The sequence below is a fragment of the Palaemon carinicauda genome, chromosome 1 (assembly GCF_036898095.1).
Source record: "Palaemon carinicauda isolate YSFRI2023 chromosome 1, ASM3689809v2, whole genome shotgun sequence".
Lineage (NCBI taxonomy): Eukaryota > Metazoa > Arthropoda > Malacostraca > Decapoda > Palaemonidae > Palaemon > Palaemon carinicauda.
The window spans coordinates 274794775-274812427 of NC_090725.1; the positions used below are offsets into that span (position 1 = coordinate 274794775).

The 17653-nt window shown below is 46.6% G+C and overlaps 1 protein-coding gene across 3 annotated transcripts in view; it reads right to left on the reverse strand.

The window, feature by feature from the left end:
• The window catches only part of LOC137656568 (uncharacterized), a 73710-nt gene extending 58780 nt beyond the window's left edge, over nt 1-14930 (reverse strand). Inside the window, exon 1 of one of the 3 annotated variants that reach the window (XM_068390743.1) lies at nt 14831-14930. The gene's annotated coding sequence lies outside the window, so the exon portion shown is untranslated. Of the gene's footprint in view, nt 1-14584; nt 14604-14830 lie in introns of those variants that run through there. The other 2 variants (XM_068390752.1, XM_068390746.1) reach the window with 2 other exon arrangements.
• Nucleotides 14931-17653: the final 2723 nt, after the last annotated feature.

The following is a 17653-nucleotide window of genomic DNA, read 5'->3' on the forward strand; positions in this document are numbered from 1 at the left end:
ATAACATCCCACCACTTTAGAACCCAATTTGCCCATGGATGTCCACTGAAACATGAGATACTCAACAGCCTTGGCCCCCTGACAAGATGAAAATCTTTAGAGCCTTCCTCTTCTTTCAGGTCAATAGATACTGTATTCTGTACTGGCCAGGTAGCTATTTCTATGTTAGAAGCTTCCACCTGACCGAAAGAGAGGGGAATGGAGACGAGCATGTCTGATGAGCACCCCAGGGTTAGCTTTGCCACACCTGGATCTAGAGGAAGGGGAAAAAGGTTAGCATCTAACACTCGGTAGTTTTTCCTTTGCTTGGGCTTGGAGATAGGAATCAGGCAGGAGGAGTTTGAGAATCTTAAGGAATCCCTTTCCCCAGAAAGGTGGTCCCCTATCTTCTTGAATATGTCCTTTGCATGTGTTGTCCACATTAGTTCTAGTCTAGTTTTGAAACCAGGAGTGCTGCACAACAGGTCAAAAACAAATATTCTTCCCTTCTGGGATGAAGGCAGAGCTTCTCCCACCCCAGTGACCGAATGGATAGTGCAGAGCACCACTAGAAAGGTTGACTCTGACCCTTCTTCCTTAGACAGAGGAGTCTTAGGGCCTGCTGGGGAGATATCACCGTCTGAAAAACAGCCTGTGAAGACATGGGCTTACTGCTTGGGTACTCGACCCTAAAAACCTGAAGCTGCTTCTCGAGTCTGGGATCGTTGGGTGGAGTGGATTTCCATTTTGCCCTGAGGTCCTCCCTTTTCCTCTTGGTGGTATCAGGAGAAGAAGATAAGAATTTTAACTTTGTCCTTGAAACCTGTGGTTTTATAGTGAGAAGAGGAAGTGCATATTGCCTACATGTTGGCTGTGGACAATCCTCCAAAAATGTTATGGGAATCAGTCTGTAGGTTTCTGTCACAGAAATCTCTCTTGGGGGATAAAGAGCACCTATGTGTCCCAGGTCTGACATCTCCACATGGTGACGTAACTGAAACCCCAGTCCCTCCAGTGTTTCCAAGGACCGGGCCTTACCTTCGAGGTGTCTGGCAAAAGGAAAGGTGATGTCGGCATTGCAGAGGCGGTCAAATATGGGACAGGAGCATTCACATTTTACAGAAGAATGGCTCCACCTAACATGAGGTTCTCGATGATCAAGGAGGGCTGTCGAGGCATAGTAATATCTGAAAAGTCTGGAGAAGCAGGATTAGGGGGTAACTTACCTTTCCCCTTTTTCCCTCTTGCGGGAGAGGACTCTGGTTCCTCTGAATGGCGATGTTTAGATGAAAGGGAAGGACTCCGAAAAGGGTGTCTGAGCTGCTTGTCAGAATGCCTCAACAAAGAAACGCTGGAGAGAGACGACACAGCATGAGCATAGAGTAGCTGACATCAGCAAAATGATAAGAAAGTGATCACGGAGATCTACAAAAAGGCACAGGTGAATCAAGAGCGTCATGAGCGCAATTCCTCCCTCTTTGAAGCTTGCCAAGGACAAGAGAAAGAGTGCCCTTTGCGCACAGTGCAAGAAGAAGAGCTAAAAGGAGGGGTCTTAAGACCTTAGGTCTCAAATGCAAAGTTCTAGAGGAAGATGGATGAGCAGGTAAAGTGCAGTCGACGAGAGTCTAGTAGGAGAGGCTCTTGAAGGTCTCAAAGATATCGTCAGAGACAGCCAACTAGAGAACGATCTAGGATTCCCTCCGAGGATGAGGGATCACACCCAGGCTAAGAAACAGTCTAGCGGGAAGGCACTGAAGAGCTGCAAGCATAAGCCAAGGTATGAGATGGACACTGAGGCAGGAGAAGGCCTGTGGAGGCACCGACGGGAACGAGAATTGGCTGCTGAGGAGAAGACTACACCAGGGCAATACCCTATTGGCAATTTTTCTCCTCCAAAAAGCATTAAAACCAGTCCTCTATAAAATAAGAGAAGTATTAGGGGAACCACCCAGAGGAGGAGGCAAGGCTGTCTTACAAGAGAAAATGACAGACTCTCTGCCCCTGAGTATGTCCACAAGTCAGTCAACCATCAATCTTACCCGACCACTGTCCGAAGGAGACAGAAGGGAAGAGTCCGAAGGAAGAGTTCCGGGAGAAGTATTAGGGGAACCACCCAGAGGAGGAGGCAAGGCTGTCTTACAAGAGAAAACGACAGACTCTCTGCCCCTGAGTATGTCCACAAGTCAGTCAACCATCACTCTTACCCGACCACTCTCCGAAGGAGACAGAAGGGAAGAGTCCGAAGGAAGAGTTCCGGGAGAAGAAGCAGGCCTGGACTTCTTAGACTTTGAGGAAGACCCCAAAAATGAAGAATCCCTTTTAGCCTTCTTCCTCCTACTGAACAACATCCACTGGCAGGATGGTCACTCCTTACACTCCTCACAAGGTGAAATCTCAGAGCACAGGTGATTCCAATGGTTTTTGATCCCCATGGGTAGACACACCTGAAAAAGGAAACAGAATAGAAAGTTTTTACCTTTTAGGCAAGTTGTTCTTTAATAATATTGGTTCAAGAGGCTTTAAACGGGAGAGTAAGACAACGTCTGTACTCTGCCAAGCCAAAATAAAAAGGTGACGGTCTGTTACTAGTGCTGGTCTACCCCTGGTCCCCCCCTACTAACTAGCAGAGGGTAATTACATCTAGCAAAAAGCTTAAAAACTAGTTTCAGCTATCATCAAAACATCTCCACTGAAAAGAGCATATGGGTTTGTATATAGTGCCGGAATAAATAACCTTCGGATATTAGAAAAGTCACAAAATATTTTGTACAGCAAAAATGACAAATTCGGAGATAATTTGTATTTTTCCTAACCCTACAAACCTTAGCTATTTACATTGGGTTTACTTTCGGCGTAGCTGAAATTGACGAGCCAAAAGATTTTAACGAGGGTTAACTACCCCCGCGCTAGTTAGCGGGGGTAGGGGGAGGGGTAGCTTGCTACCCCCCCCCCACACACACACACACCAGTGATTTGCTTCACTTCACTTAGAGGTAGGACTTGACTTGGGGGACAGGGCTGGCGAGCAAATATGTGTAAATAGCTAAGGTTTGTATGGTTAGGAAAAATACAAATTATCTCCAAATTTGTCATTTGTTCTGTAACCGAAATACAAACCACGCTATTTACATTGGGTGACTTACCCCTTAGGAAGGGTGGAAAGTCCCCAGCCTTACTGACTTTGGCTTTACCCGGGGACTCCAAGTCCAAGTGAGTAGCACTCGAGAAAAGGAATCCCTGCACCTCACAAGTTCCTCGCTTCGCAAGGAACGTGTGGCCTACATAAGTTGTGTGTGGAGGAAAGAGCGTGACTCGTCCTATGAAGTTGACCTTGAGACCTTTAGATAGGAATCCAGGATAGGACGTTCCCAATACCACCTCGTCAGGGTATGGGGGACGCGACAGTATTAAGCTTAATACTAGGAGCACAAGGAAGCATGGTTTACCTGCAGAGGTTGAGGTCAGCTATGCGGAGACCAGGATGCTGCTTCCCCAAGAGAGGGGAGGATGAAGAAAGAAGTAAGGGCCAGACATACTCTTTCATTCACGCAGACTAAAACCGGGTAACAACGCCCTCAACCTACTGCTACTTGTCCATAAAGGAGCCTGAGGCTAGACCAGCTGTTGTGCAGCCACCACAGGGCCGATAGAAAAAGTATCGAGGCTCCTGTGGGTCATGTCCTGCAGGTAGTGGGCTGTGAAGGTCGTCTGACGCTTCCACACCCCAGCTTGAAGTACCTGCTTCACAGAGAAGTTTCTCTTGAAGGCCAGGGACGTAGCGATGCCCCTGATGTCATGTGCCCTAGGGCGACGTGACGGAGGAGGGACCGGATTCAAGGCGTGATGGATAACCCTTCGAATCCAAGCTGAGATGGTGTTCTTGGAGACCCTCCTCTTCGTCCTGCCTGTGCTAACAAACAATGCTTGCACCTGAGGACGAACTGCAGCTGTTCTCTTCAAGTAACACCCCAGACTCCTCACTGGACATAATAGCAGCTGGTCTGGGTTGCTTGTTACAGAACGGAGACTCGTGACCCTGAAGGAGTCTGTCTTGGCAACAAACTCAGGGGCGAACCTGAACGTTACCTCCCCCCATCCCCTTGAATGGGCGACGTCGTACGAGAGACCATGAAGTTCACTAACTCGTTTGGCAGAGGCCAAAGCGAGCAGGAAAGCCGTCTTCCAAGACAGGTGGCGATCAGAGGCCTGGCGTAATGGTTCGAAGGGAGGTCTCTTAAGAGCCCTGAGAACCCGAACCACGTTCCATGGAGGAGGTCTCACTTCCGACTGAGGGCAAGTAAGCTCATAGCTACGTATGAGTAGAGAGAGTTCCAGCGAGGAAGAAATGTCCACTCCTTTCAGCCTAAAAGCCAAGCTCAAGGCTGAGCGATAGCCTTTCACCGCTGAGACCGAAAGGCGCATTTCCTCCCGCAAATAAACGAGAAACTCCGCTATTGCTGGAATAGTGGCATCGAGTGGAGAGATACCCCTCCCACGACACCAACCACAGAAGACTCTCCACTTCGCCTGGTATACTCCCTTCGAGGACTTTCGCAGGTGCCGAGACATTCTCTCTGCAACCTGTTGTGAAAAGCCTCTCTCCGTGAGGAGACGCTGGACAGTCTCTAGGCGTGAAGCCGAAGCGAGGCTACGGCTTTGTGGAAGATGTTGCAATGTGGCTGTCTGAGTAGCTCGTGTCGTGAGGGAAGCTCTCTCAGGAGCTGCAGAAGGTCCGGGAACCATTCTGCGTGATGCCATAACGGAGCTATCAGAGTCATCGACAAGTTGACCGATAGTCTGGTCCTGTTGAGCACCCTTCTCATCAGACAGAACGGTGGGAAGGCGTACACGTCGATGTTGTCCCACCGTTGTTGGAAAGCATCTTGCCAGAGTGCCTTGGGGTCCGGGACTGGGGAGCAGTACAGGGGCAGTTTGAAATTCAAAGCTGTTGCGAACAGATCCACGGTTGGGGAACCCCACAAAGTCAGGACTTTGTTGGCTATCTGAGGATCCAAAGACCACTCGGTACTCACTATCTGCGAAGCCCTGCTCAGACTGTCGGCAAGCACTTTCCTCTTGCCAGGAATGAAGCGAGTTGATAGTGTTATCGATTGGACTTCGGTCCACCTCAGAATCTCTACTGCAAGATGGGATAGCTGTTGCGAAAAGTACCTCCCTGCTTGTTGATATAAGCCACTACCGTGGTGTTGTCGCTCATCATCACCACGGAGTGACCCGTCAGGGTCCGTTGGAAGTGTTGAAGGGCCAGGAAAACAGCCTTCATTTCTAGCAGGTTGATGTGCAGGTACTTTTCTGATTCTGACCAAAGGCCTGAGGTCCTCTGGTTCAGAATGTGCGCCCCCACCATTCTTTTGACGCGTCCGAAAACAAAGTCAATTCCGGGGGGAGGACGAGAAGATCCACTCCCTTTCGCAGGTTCTCGTCGACCAGCCACCACCGCAGGTCCGCCTATTCCGAAGGTCCTATCGGGACCAGGAAGTCCGGAGAATCGTATCCTTGATTCCACCGGGACTTGAGCCGCCACTGCAGGGATCTTATCCTGAGACGGCCGTTTGGAACCAGACGAGCCAGGGAGGCCAGGTGACCTATGAGACGCAACCACGATTGGGCAGGAAGCTCTTCTCGCCTGAGGAAGGGTTCCGCCACCCTCCTCAGCCTTGCTATCCTGTCGTCTGATGTTAAGGCTTTGTGAAGATTGGTGTCTAACAACATGCCTAGATAAAGCAGTCGTTGGAACGGCTGCAGAGAGGACTTCTCGAGATTTACCAAGATCCCCAGATCCTAGCAAAGTCCCAGAAGCTTGTCTCGGTGTCGAAGAAGGGTCGACTCCGAGTCTGCTAGGATTAGCCAGTCGTCCAGATAACGGAGGAGACGGATGCCGTTCCTGTGAGCCCAAGCCGAAATCAGGGTAAACACTCTGGTGAACACCTGAGGTGCTGTGGAGAGACCGAAGCACAGCACCTTGAACTGGTAGGTCTTGCTGTCTAGGCTGAATCTTAAGTACTTCCTGGAAGACGGATGGATTGGGATCTGGAAGTACGCGTCCTTCAGATTCAGTGTGCACATGAAGTCTTGTGGTCTCACCGCAAGTCTGACCGTGTCCGCTGTCTCCATGCTGAACGGAGTTTGCTTGACAAACTTGTTCAGAGCTGAGAGGTCGATGACGGGTCTCCAGCCTCCAGACGCCTTCTTTACAAGAAAGAGTCGACTGAAGAAGCCTGGGGAGCCGTCGACGACCTCCTGGAGAGCATCCTTCTTGAGCATGGTCTCGACTTCCGCCCGAAGGGCTAGCCCCTTTACCGATCCCATGGCATAGGAGCTCAACGACACTGGATTCGCTGTCAGGGGAGGTTGAGATGTCGTGAATGGGACGCGATACCTTTGGCCGAACACGGAGACCGTCCAAGCATCGGCCCCATGTTGCTGCCACCTGTGCACGCAACTTTGAAGGCATCCCCCCACAGGTGGACACGCGGGGGGGACTGCAACTCCTAGCGTTTGTGGCCGCGGCCGCTCCCTCTAGGAGTCTTACCTCCCCTGGAGGACTTACCGCCCCTCTTGTCCTTGGCAGGAAAGGGCTGGGGCTTAGACACCACTTTCTTAGCTGCCGGCGCCTGCTTCGGTGTCTTGCGAGGCTGCTGCTGATGTTGCTGCGGAGCTGGAGGCTTGTAGGGCCGAGATGCAAGGGCCCTTTGGAGGAGGGAGTCCTGGCTAGACTTCCTCCACCTCTCAGCTGTTCGTTCTATATCTTGGGGCTCAAACAAATTCCCCCCAAGGAGGGAGGCGTGTCTGAGCCTGTTGACATCCACGGCGGGGACCTTCGGATGGATCTTCTCGGTCACCGCATCACGACGCTTCAGCACCGAGTTGGCCCACAGGTTGGTAACCTGATGTACCAGGAACTCGATGGAGCGAGTGCCCGAGAGGAGGAAGGTCTCCAGGGCCTTCCTATTGCTCTCCTTAGACAGATCCTCGGAGCGCAATAGGATGCCCAGAGAACCTAGCCAGACATCCAGCCACGAAGTGGCCTGCATGGCACACTTCGCGACCTTCTCATGGCTTAGGATCTTCGACGCCGAGAACGTCACCTGCCGGGCGGAGAGCTTCTCAAGAGGAACTCCCCTAGTAAGCTCTTCTACCGAATGGTGGAGGGGAAGAGCGAGGCTAGACTCCCCCATGATCTCAAAATACCTCCTCTGCTGGAGACGAGGAGGTGGGAGGAATTTGTTTCCGGCAGAGGAACGACTGGAGGAAGCGAGTACTGCGAGCTGAGCGTTGGCCCTGGCTCTGGCACTCTTCAGCCCCTGGGACCAGGACAGAGCTGCGCTGGCCTTTGGGGGCTTTTGAGTTCCATAAACCTGATCCAGGATCGTGTCCTTGCCTTCACGGGGGGCGATCACAGGGTCCATGAACCCGTTGAGCTGTCTCATCAGGCCCAAGACCTGCCAGAAGGCATGCTCAGACTCTTGCTGCTCTCCTCCCTGCGGACTGGCAACTAAGTCTCCTGTCCCCGGAAGCTCTTCCTGGGGAGACACGTGGACGTTCTCCCGGGGTCTGGCTGGTTCCTGACGAATACGAGAAGAAGACTTTGGCAATGTCTTGGAGTCCTTGGGTTCCCTCCTGGGCGGGATACAAGACTCCAGCAAAGAGGTCTGGTAGGCACCTTCCGCGCGAGACGATTCTCCTTCACGAGGAGGTGATTCCCCCTTGGTGCCGAGGGGGAGACCGCCGCCTCACTGGACTCTCCCGAGGACGGAAAAGCCTCGTCTATGGGAGAAGGAGAAAACGACTGTGAAGGGGACGGGGCCTTCCTGGCGGACCTCTTAAGAACCAACTTCTCCCTGGGAGAAGTCACCACGAAGTCCACTCCTCTCCTTCTCTTCAGCGGGGGCAAGGCCGTCGCTGGCTTGTGTCCTAGATCGGCGAGTGCCGGCTTCATAGCCTTCACTAACGCCCGCATCAGAGGACCAAACCAGGACTGTCGAGACACGGACACAGAGTCCGAAATTCCCGCTGGAGGGAAGGGGATTGGGCGATCCTTCGGAGTGGACACCACTGGACCTGCCTGCAAAAAAGAAGGGGAAGAAAGTTGCCTTGACCTCTCCGAAGGTCCTTCCTTGTCCTGCAAAAGAGACCTGCGCTTAGGTGGAGGCGATCCCGACTGCGACCTGGCGACACGCGTCCCTGCTGCTGCCACGAGCTGCGGAACCCGACGCAAACGGGGGTCGTGCTGACGCTCGCGCAAGGGGCTGTTGGAGCGCGGACACGCAATCGCGTGGAGACAAACGAGCGCGGGGGCGATCACTCGCAGGCGAACGGGCGAGCTGGCGAGTGAACGCGCTGGCGCGTGGGCGAACGAGAGCGCTCAGGAGACCGCTGAGGGCCAGGGGACCGATAGTGTCTTGGAGACCTGTGACGCATGGGCGAGCGATGGCGAGTCGGTGAACGCTGGCGCGATGGCGGGCGATGGCGCGTTGGCGAGCGATGGCGCGTAGAACGCGGAGGCGAGTGACCGCGCGTGGGCGAGCTGATCGCAGGGGACCTATGTTTCTCCGGATCTGCTGAGCGCTGACGCGTAGGAGAGCGCTTGCGCGCAAGCGATGGATCACAAGGAGGGTCTGGAGATCGCCGGGGCTCAGGGGAACGCCGACGCGCTGGTGATCGTTGACGCGCAGGAGATCGCTGACGAACAGGAGAACGTTGACGCGTCGGAAATCGCTGTCGCGCTGGAGAACGCTGGCGAGCAGGGACACGGCGCGTAGAAGGCTGCGCAGGAGCTATTCGCGCAACGCGCAAAGGCGAACGCTCGCGAGTGGGCTCAGGAAGAGGAGGCGCGTGGGCGTGCAGGAACTCTAGATGTACACGCATGAGACCGCGCGCGTTGCTGCGCAGGAGAAAGCTGACGAGCAGGATCGCGAGGGCGAGGAGAAGTTGAGTCCTTGCCCATGTCCTGAACCGGAGTTCTAGGGCGCGTGGGCGAGCGTGGGCGCACAGGGAGCGTGTCAGGAACTGGAAGCACAGGTGCGCGTTGACGAGCAGGAGATCTAGTGCGGTCAGGAGACCGTTGGCGCGCTGGGCGCGCAGCAGGAACAGGAGGATGTTCGTTGTCCTTAGGAGAGCGCTGGCGAGCAGTAGGGCGCTGGCGATCAGGAGAGTGCTGACGAGCAGGAGAGCGTTGGTGTGCTACTACGCGTGAATGCGCAGAAGGGCGCGCAGGGGAACCCTGACGCGCAAGGGAAGCGCCCACACCGTGGGCGACATCCCTTTGCCCCGAAGGGACCGCTGCCCGTCGGCTGACGAAATCAGACTGCTGGCCGTCTGCACAGGAAGTAGAAGGTCTGGAAGGCGTGGGAGAACGTGAACGATCCCTGGAGAGGTCTAAGGACGCGGCTGCTACAGACTGCTTCTGGCGAGGAGAGTCCCCATCGGAGGACGGAGGAGGAGAAGACTCGAAAAGGCGCCTCTTGACACCCTTATAGGGAGACAGGAGGCCCTTGCGGCAAAGCGGACGATGAGCCTTACGGCGAAGGCGGCCACGAGGGAGGTCGCCAGGATCATCAGTCCTCCGAAGAGGAGTCTCAGTCAGAGTGCTCCCCGAGGGGGAGACTTAGCCGCAGGAGAGCCCGTAGGACCCGCTTCGCCCTCCGAAGGATGTAAAGAAGGGGGAGGAGAGCCTTCAGCAACGTCATCAACGTCAGGAGCCGCAGAAGTTTGACCAGACTCGTCGGAAGCCTCTGCCACCACGACGTCGACGATAGACAGAGGATCTACCTCTGCTATCACCGGCGACTGCTTGACAGCGGCCCCTAACTGAATAAGGTCAAACAAGGCTTCCTTGGAGGGCAGGCCCTTAAGCCCCAAGGAAGCCCACAGCTGAAAAAGATCATCGTTAGAAAACAGAGTTATCACCGTTATCAAAATCCTCCCCCGGGGGAGGAGGGGGAGCCGCCCCGCTATGGGAGGCGACGCCCTCTCCCGCACCCCGAGGTCGGAAAACAGAACTAGGGCCTGCGCTCCCACTCGGCGGCCTCTCACTAGGAGCCGGACGAGGGGATGCTTCGGAGGAGGTTTGGGCGGCGGAAGAAGAGTCCCGAGAGCCTTCCTCCTTCAAGGCAACCCTCGAAGGAGAACGGTCTCTCTTGGACTTCTTCTTATGCCAGCGGGCAAACCTCTCCCACTGGGAGGCAGACCACTCCCTACACTCCCTACACGTATTTTCACTATCACACCGTCGGCCTCGACACTGCGGGCAAAGGGTGTGAGGATCGGTATCCACCGCAGACATGAAGGTACCGCAAGGGCGGCCGGCAATCCCAGGGCACTTGCGCATGATGAACACCAAAGGGCGAGGCCAACTTCAAACACACAAAGCTGAGGAAAAGCAAAGAAAAGATTAAGGCTGTCAAAAACGAGGACGATAGACAGACACGTCTGCACATCGTCCGAGCCAAAAGTGAAGTGGGGCAAATCACCGGTGTGTGGGGGGGGAGGGGTAGCAAGCTACCCCTTCCCCTACCCCCGCTAACTAGCGCGGGAATAGTTTAACCCTCGTTAAAATCTATTGGCTCGTCAATTTCAGCTACGCCGAAAGTAAACCCAATGTAAATAGCGTGGTTTGTATTTCGGTTACGGAACAAACTTGTCTATCCTGTTGCGAGGACAAGTCCCGACCATATAATTCCATCATGGGTCTAGATTGAGACTGTTGTATGTTTCCATAAGAGGTATCAGTCTAATGCATGAGTCCCGATTGCTGTGAGTTTGCCGCGAGCCGTGAGGAAGCGTGTCCAGTCAATCACAAAGAAGAAACAACTGTTTGTCTACAGTGACGTGTGACAAAACCTGACTGCATGCGTCCAGTATATGTCCAGACTGCCGCATGCATCCACTTTGCTGTGAGTTTACAGACTGCTGCATGCGTCCAGATTGCTGCGTCCGCCGTAGCGTGTGTGTTTGCTGCATTGTCTGCGTCTGCCGTGAGGGAGAGACCAGATTGCTGCATATCGTCAACTGTCAATACTTCTATGTATCGATTGTTGTGAGAGATCTCCCCCAAGAGAACAGACTGGCATCTGCGTCTTCCTTGAAGGAGAGACCAGACTGGTGTCTGCGACTGCCGAGAGGAAGAGATCAGACTGCCGCATGCGTCCGTCCTAACGCTTGCCGCAACGGGAGCTGATCGCTGGGAGGGAGCATTGCTGAGTATTGGAGAACTATGCAGTCCGATACTATCGAAAGACCGTTTTCTTGGTCTATCGCTGTGCTTAGATTCTTTTAGGTGTATTTTTTCTGCCCGAGAATCATAAGCGTCAACAGAGACAAAATAGACATCTTTAATTCTGACAAATCCCATACATAATGAGTGTTGTGTGCTCTGACTGAACTATGTAGTGATCGCTGAGAGGTATCGTCAACTGTCGATACTTCTAGCGCGCCTTGTGCGCGATCTGAATCGAGAGACCAGACCGGCGTCTGCGTCCGTCAACAGCATTAGAGTCTGTCCAGGTGGTTAACAGGGGGAAAGACCCTGTGAATATTTCCCAAACTGGGGGCAGAAAAGGAGCATGTACTAACATAAACTGAGCAGCTTCTTCACCTGAAGGACTATGCGTCTTACGCAATTGTTTTGGTGCTGACATGTAGTCTTAGTCCGAAAGGAACACCTCCGGTGAACAAAAGTCACTGAAGGAGGGTTTATTAGGAGACATACGTGTCTTGCGTGGTTTAGAACGTAGTGGTTGGCTCCAACCACGTCGCGATTTTTGCGTCCGATGAAGACGCATACATTTTAACCTCGTTTTTACTATTAAGATGGAGTGATCTGTACATTGTCAACATGATCGTTCGAGGGGACGTTCGTTTGCTAATCAAGGTCTGTCATATCCTTTTGCCTTTCGACTTTCCTTCTCCCAGGAGTTGGGGAGCATGGAAGAGGTCCCCGGCTGGGATTATGACGGACATGAACGAACGCACCCTCCACTGCACTGACACTGAATACTAGCACTTTTTAATTATTTCACATCAGATCTTAATAGACCTACCCGTTACGAGAGATTATACTCTTTCGTCAAGATCTAGAAAGAAAATACAATAGAATATGTGATTAATATTAGTATTTTCAAAATCGAAATATAAAATAACGATACTGTACCAGTAATTGTGAAAACAAAAAACAATTGACAAGAGTATTACTTATCGTAGCTTGACTGCATTGCGTCATTATATGTGCCATTGAACACTAGCTCTTTAAACTATCTCACATTAGATCATGATAGATCTGCCCGTTGCGAGAGGATATTCTCTTTAGTCAAGGGCCAGAAAGAAAATACAATAGGATATATGAATAATATTAGTATTCTCAAAAGCGAAATATTAAATAACAATACAAGTATTGTGAAACAAAAATGATCGTTTAATATCTGACATTTCCCTTAGTAATATTCGAGCGTAAAATGAATATACGCTTGGAAAAATCTAAACGAAAATTGACTAAGGGAAATATACTAATAGGACAAATACATACTTGAAAATAATATATTTCCCTACATTATAAACATACTTATGCTTAGAAAGCTAATATTTTAAAAATTTCTTGCAAGAAAGAAAATAATTCATAAAATACAAGTCATACTAAGCGGATTACGTCACAGGACTGTGACTTCATCACGAATTCGGACTGAATTCCTACAAGGTAATCACATTCCGCTCTGCTAAGAGTTATGTTACAAAATAGTAACACCACAATATTTAATGTAGAAAATGTCTTCCTTCCATTATAACTTTAAGAGTTGTTTGTTAATAAAGTAGGGGAAAAAAAAAAATCTATGATCCCTCAATACAAGAAAGGAACGAAAACAAATACTGTTAATAACAGTGCGGGAAGAAAGAGCAGCTCGAAAGCTGGTCTAGCCCAACAACCAAGGTTTAACAACAGAAGACCCATTACTGGGTCTGGACATCTTTGTTTGAAATCAAGTTCACTTAAACTGTCCAAGTTGGACCCCAAAGAAAACAATCCTATATAATATCTTTGATAGTAGAAAGGCAGCGAAAGCTATTAACAATAATCAGACAAAAGGTACTTCACCAAATTGTAGAATAAAGTAATATATCCACAAAAAGAATTCCCAAGGTGTTGACTCGATCAACGACAGAGAATTTCTGAAGATGTTGGGAATGGTTCTAATAACCTACGAGTGATGGCACTCATGTATGACCACCTACTGTCATAGCGGTGATCGCGACGAATTTTGAATTTCTGTCATGCCGCGTCGGAACGCGGGATTTAAGCTATATATATGTAACTACCAGGGAAGTTACTTATTTAAAAAGGATGTTCTGTAAATGCGGGAAAGAAAAATATAGCAAGATATGTTGCGCAAGGGGGAGGCTGGAACCGACATCGTCAACATAGTCAACCAAAGAGAAGTTTGTGACGTCAGCACACATTTGGTATATACAGTATTCAAAATATTTACTAAATTTAAAATAGAGTAATTACTCAAGTGTCACTATTTGTGAAATGTATAATTCATATTTGGTAAATATTTGATAATAAATCTTATTAAAGATTTTTTTTAAACAAACTATTTTGAGAATGACTAGTTTTCCCAGACGACATTTTGCTACACTAACGCCATCTACTGACCACTGCCTAAGGATGCCTGCCAATTTCCCACCAATGAAAACAGTCACTGCAAAAATAGACATTCTCATAAAAAGTTTCTTTTAAAAAAAAGATTTAATGTCAAGTATTTACCAAATACAATATACAATTCACAAATAGTGACACATTTGAGTAATTTGGAATACATACCAAATGTGCGCTGACGTCACCAACTTCTCTTTGATTGACTCTGTTGACGATGTCGGTTCCAGGTCGTTTAGTACCTCCTCAACCAACCCCTCCCCCCCTTGCACAACATATCATGCTATTTTTTGCATTCCTTGCATTTAAAGAACCTACTAATTACTGTACAAGAAGAGGAAAGTTGAAGGAATGCATAATTTTGGAGTAAATGGAGAGCGTGCTCTTGTTAACAAATACCCCGAATGTTTCCTACCTAACCTAAGGTTCTCCACCTAACCTAACCTAGGAGCCATATCCTTAGACTGTCGTACTCTTATCTTACCCTGTCCCAACGAACTACATTCACCCCGAAGACTGCCGTTCTTCTATACGAAACACCTGTCTTTTAATAGAAAAGCTTTTTCCGTCCGTAACTATAATATAACCGAACTGACATTCTTGGATAAAGCCCGGTGTGACGGTCTGAACGATCCCCCGGTCTCAGAATTTTCCTTGACATTGTATAATGGCTCTTTTCCTCCATTAGCTCGCTTCGCTCGCATGAAAATAAAACATCAAGCTCGTATGTACTGGCAACCGGTAATGTTGAGCTGCGCACGCTAACATTACAGGAAAATAAAACATCAGCCTCGTATGCACTGGCAAACGGTAATGTTCGCGCATGCGCAGATTATCAAGGAGAATTCTGAGACCGGGAGATCGTTCAGACCGTCACACTGGACGTTAATCTTTTGTAATAGATCCTAATTGTGTTTAAAAAATTACCTTATATACCTTTTAATTTTTAATTATGTATATTCACAATAAATTTCACAAAATCTAATGCTTCGTCGAACACCAACAGAATTAGACTAGGGTAGCGGTAGCGGTAGGACTGTAGCTGTAGGATAAAGCCCGGACGTTACTCTTTTGTAATAGATCCTAATTGTGTTTAAAAAATTACCTTAGATACCTTTTAATTTTTAATTATGTATATTCACAGTAAATTTCACAAAATCTAATGCTTCGTCGAACACTTACACAATTACACTAGGGTAGCAGTAGCGGTAGGTAGGACTGTCTGTAGCTGTAGGAGCGGTTTGTTTATTTACATTTAGATAAGACTCATCTTCTTCTTCTTCTTCTTCTATATTTGTAGAAGATCTGGCTCGATCTTTGGAGCCAATGTACAGCCGGTAAATATGATGCAAAATAAAACCTTATAACTAAAAAATACCGATGATAAAATTAAAATTTTAGTCTGTTAATAAATGTTAACCCTTTCACCCAATGAAATTAATGATATTTTCATTCCACCACACGAGGCTTAATACATGTTATTCAAACAATATCCAATGCCCCATTCTATTGATGTTGTTTATATTGATAAAATATTTCACAATTTCTTAAAGATTTTGAATGAATTTATATTCAAAACAATCTCCTGTGGTTTCTGTATTACGTTGCCAAATTCGCTGTATTAAATGTAGTCTCTTTACAAAAGAGCATTAAGTGGGTTTAGAGACTAAATTTTATTGTTATTCCTTCGTCGGATAGTTACTTTCATAGATGATTGTGTGTTTAGTAAATTAGTTTAAGTTACAAAAGTTACAAAATACTTTTCCGCCCTCTCCTGTACAACCTTATCTTCTTGTTTCCTAGAATATTATCTAAAGTGTGGGTTAGGATATTTCAATTTGAGTCCTGTTAATTTTACCTTTAGTCGGTTTCTTTTTAGAATGTTTTTTCTACAAGTTATAAGTATGTGTAAAATGCCCTTCACTACATTTCTCGAGGTACATATAGGCATATTTGTCATCTTGAATTTATATAAATACGAATTTACTCTTACATCTATATCTACAGTGAGCTGCCTCCCAATTTTCTATGATATGCTTGAACTTACCGAGACACTTACTATAGTTGCCATTGACACGTTTCTATTATTTTTCAGCATTATTTTCTTTTCCGTAATCGACAAGTGATTGGTGATACTAAAGTAATTGTTTAGTACTTGTTTAGTGGTTGCATTTGCCAGTTCCTCCCAAAGACAATAAAGGTCTTTGGTTCCTTTTCGTAGCCTTATTATTCATCATAGAAAAGACTGACAATGAATCTATGAATTTTACAGTCTCCATGAACATGTTATTAGTACCCACCATCCAGCTCACAGAATAGACATTTCTGTGTTCAATGTAAAACTACACTAAAATCAAGGCTGGGAATAACATAGGCTGCTGAAAAAGACCTTTCCTTGCTCTTCATTTCTTTCTGGACCCATCTGTATAGATGTCTAAGATACCTTTCCTCTTTCCTCTTTACAAAACTCTTGAATACATTTAGTATTAGGTTCCTCCTAGTCAATGTCATCAATTGGGCAAATAGCCTACCACTATACCGTACTTAATACATTGCCAAAGGGCTACTACAGGAAATTCTTTTTCTTCCTGTCGAATCCCTAACTTCACTTTCCAGCCAGTCCTTTATAATTCAACAACTGAATGCCTCATACATTTTTGTGGGAGATTATCCATTGTTAGTAAGGTATATTATACATTTCATAGTTCAGAGAACCAATTGATTCTCCCCTATCCACAGTGGAATGCATATACCATCCCTATGACAAGACCATGTTATACTCTGGTATGTGTTTTACTTGTTTCTTTTTGAGGTATCTGTACTAATTATCTGTGGTGTTTATGTGATTTGATATATATATATATATATATATATATATATATATATATATATATATATATATATATATATATATATATATATATATATATATATATATATATATATATATATATGTATGTGTGTGTGTGTGTGTGTGTGTGTATGTAAACCTATTTATAAGCTTATTATCCATTTTGATGTATATATATATATATATATATATATATATATATATATATATATATGTATATATATATATATATATATATATATATATATATATATATATATGTATATATATATATATATATATATATATATATATATATATATATACATATATATATATATATATATATATATATATATATATATATATATATATATATATATATATATGTATGTATACACATACATACATTATATATAAATATATATATATATATATATATATATATATATATATATATATATATATATATATATATATAATATAAATATAAAGAATTTTGTAGAATTTTCTTCATTTTTTCTAGATTTTGTTTTGTTTCTTGTGTTTGCATAGTGTAATTCAGTTCCCCATAATATTACCATATTTTTGTTTTCTTACTTAAAGTGCTCTTTCCATTTTCTGTCTACCGCGACACATGAAGACTACACCTCTGATATATACACACTGTGAATTTCTGGATAAATTACTTACCATAATTTTTAATTTAATTCAAGTATTGCTAACTTATAAGAATTTCATTTGTATTTTTCTACTACAGCTCCTTTGTTAGTTTAGGAAATATACTTTATCCACTGCACACGGCCGTTTACTACTAAAACCCTTTTAGCGTTATTATTACTATCCAAGCTACAACCCTAGTTGGAAAAGCAAGATGCTATAAGCCCAAGGGCCCCAATAGGGAAAAATAGCCCAGTGAGGAAAGGAAGTAAATAAATGAAGAGAACAAATTAACAATAAATCATTCTAAAAAAGGCAACAACGTCAAAACAGATATGTCATATATAAACTATTAACAACGTAAAAAACAAATATGTCATACATAAACTATAAAAAGACTCATGTCCGCCTGGTCAACAAAAAAGCATTTGCTCCAACTTTGAACTTTTGAAGTTCTACTGATTCAACTACCCGATTAGGAAGATCATTCCACAACTTGGTAACAGCTGGAATAA